This window comes from Macaca thibetana, chromosome 8, assembly GCF_024542745.1.
Source record: "Macaca thibetana thibetana isolate TM-01 chromosome 8, ASM2454274v1, whole genome shotgun sequence".
Classification (NCBI taxonomy): Eukaryota; Metazoa; Chordata; class Mammalia; order Primates; family Cercopithecidae; genus Macaca; species Macaca thibetana.
In genome coordinates this window covers 56,561,805-56,564,772 of record NC_065585.1, presented here as the reverse complement: position 1 = coordinate 56,564,772, position 2,968 = coordinate 56,561,805, and the positions used below count along the sequence as shown (strand labels likewise).

The 2,968-nt window shown below is 33.9% G+C and overlaps 1 pseudogene; it reads left to right on the top strand.

Annotated features, from left to right (window-relative positions):
- The first annotated feature begins 795 nt into the window (after positions 1 to 795).
- LOC126960658 (uncharacterized protein C12orf29 homolog) lies at positions 796 to 1,953 on the top strand (annotated as a pseudogene).
- Positions 1,954 to 2,968: the final 1,015 nt, after the last annotated feature.

The following is a 2,968-nucleotide window of genomic DNA, read 5'->3' as shown; positions in this document are numbered from 1 at the left end:
AAGGATTTCATGATGAAGACTCCAAAAGCATATGCAACAAAAACAAAAATTGACAAATGGTGTCTAATTAAACTAGAGAGCTTCTGCACAGCAAAGGAAACTATCAAGAGTAAACAGACAACCTACAGAATGGGAGAAAATATTTGAAATCTATGCCTCTGACAAGACCTAATATCCAGCATCTGTAAGGAACTTAAACAAATATACAAGAAGAAAAAAGCAAATATCCCTATTAAAAAGTGGGCAAAGGACATGAACAGACATTTCTCAAAGAAGACATACATGTGGCCAACAATCATATGAAGAAAAGCTCAACATCACTGATCATTAGAGAAATGCAAATCAAAACCACAATGAGATACCATCTCACACCAGTCAGAATGGTTATTACTAATAAGTCAAAAAATAACACATGCTTCTGAGGCTGTGGAGAAAAAGGAACACTTTTACTCTGTTGGTGAGATTGTAAATTATTTCAACCATTGTGGAAGACAGTGTGGTGATTTTTCAAAGTCCTAAAGACAGAAATACCAATTATAATATAATAGAGTGATTTATATTCCTTTGGGTGTATACCCAGCAATTCCTTTGGGTATATACCCATACCATTGCTGGGTATATACCCAAAGGAATATAAATCACTCTATTGTAAAGACACATGAACATGTATGTTCATTGCAGCACTATTCACAATAGCAAATACTTGGAATCAACCTAAATGCCCATCAATGATAGATTAGATAAAGAAAATGTAGTACATACACACCATGGAATACTATGCAGCCATAAAAAAGAATGAGATCAGCAGCGCGGCTGCTGGGCATGGAGAGTGAGTGGCCAGCGCCCGCTGGTGACTGCTCCAGGGCTTCTCCCCTCCTGGACCAGGGGCTGTTCGAAAGCACACCCTCCGCTCGCACTGCTTGTTGGGCTCATCATGAAGGCTTGAGCTCTGTGCAGCGGAAAATGCAGTATGTTTGTGACGGAGGTGAAAGAGGAGCCTTCTGCCAAAAGGGAACATCAGATCAGCCATAGCTTTGGACTCTACTAGATAGAAAGCACAACAAACAAGTTGAAAAAAGATTTCAAAATTTTCTACATTCAAATGAAAACCCAAAATAAATAAACATATATATATATATATTTGAACATTGAAGAGGACTTCAAACTGGCTCTGGACTCCAAACCTTGCTGGATACCAGAGCAAAGGAAATAGAACAAATAAATGGGAGCCCAGTGCCTAATAAAAACAGATACATTCCTGATTGGGTACCAGTAGAGAAAAACAACAAACAGTATTGCTGGCATTCCTCTGTAGTTAATTATGAATTTGAAATTGCCCTGGTACTAAAACATCATGCTGATGATTCTGGACTTTTGGAAATTACTGCAGTGCCACTATCAGATCTCTTAGAACAAACACTGGAGCTCATAGGAAGAAATATCAATGGAAACCCATATGGGTTAGGGAGCAAGAAACATCCATTACATCTTCTTCTACCTCATGGAGCATTTCAAATAAGAAATCTACCTTCATTGAAGCACAATAATCTCTTGTCCTGGTTTGAAGGTTGCAAAGTGGGTAAAATTGAAGGAATAGTATGGCATTGCAGTGATGGCTGTTTAATAAAGGTGCTGGACATAAACAGTCAACAAAACAAGGTGTCTGCCTTCATGAAGCTCACATTCTAATGGGGAAGATAGAAAATAAACAAATGTGTAACATGTCAGGACAAGAACAGCTATAAAAAGAAAACAAAAAACAGGGTCCATCATCATCATCTTGGCTTATGCTGATCAATTCAAGATACTTACTTGAATTCAAGAGTAGTTATTATCAACATGAACCTGAACAAATGTGACTCTGCCTTTGATATTAAGTGTTTGTCTAATCATTTTTCAAAAGTAGATAATCAGAAATTTGCTAGACTCAAAGATATAATATTTGATGTATAAAATACAAATAAAATTAGTTTATTATCATTATATTTTAATCTCGAATATGCTACCATGTTTAAGAATATCACAAGTTCCTGTTCATTGTGAAACATCAATTTGTCTTCTACCATTTGTGAAGAAATGAATTTTCCAGTTTCAAATACCTATTTAAAATTTTATTAAAAACCAGCAAATTAATTTTAATCTCTAGCCATAAAAACATAAGTAACAGTAAGCTCCTAAGCTTGTACAAAGGCTGGATTCACTCCACTATAATTGAATGGTAATTTAAAGACAACAATTAGACCAAGAATTTAATGTCACTAATTTTCAAAATTAAATAGTTTAAGCTCAATTTGATTTTGCTAGATATTTAACAAAACATATGGCTCAACTTCATAACCTATATGTGTGTATATCTACATCTGTATTTATATATATCATAGTTAGGATTTGAGGATCTTAACATATGTATAAATAAGTATATATAAATGCCAATTTTAAATATTAGAATTGCTGAATTTACCTTCATACTCTTTACAAAACTTAAAACATTATGAATGTAGAGAAATTCACCAGAGCTCATTGCCTATTTGATGGCCATAACTTATTATAAGTCTTCAAATATGTACTTTTATAGTGAGTTGAAAATTTTGTATAATTTCATTTATTAAGAATTCCAGTTTAAGTGTAAAGGTACAAGGTAGTGAGAAGGAAACACTACACCTCAGAGAATTGCTTATTTCCAGGTGGATTTTAACATATAAAGTTAATAAATATTTAAATGAAACGAAGTTTATAGGTGACCTTTAGTAAGTGGGGAAATTAACAGGACTTTCTTCTTCATCTTCAAACTCTTCAGAAGCAGCAACAGGGCTAGTTAATTCAACTCCCAACTGTTCTGAAAGCTGTTTTTTTTTTCTTCTTCTTCTTCTTTTTTAACCTTCTCTTCTAAGAGAATATTGTTCTTCACTTCTTCCTTGTAATTATACTTAAGATCTTCAATTTCTTTGAAAAATGAAGGATAAAAATT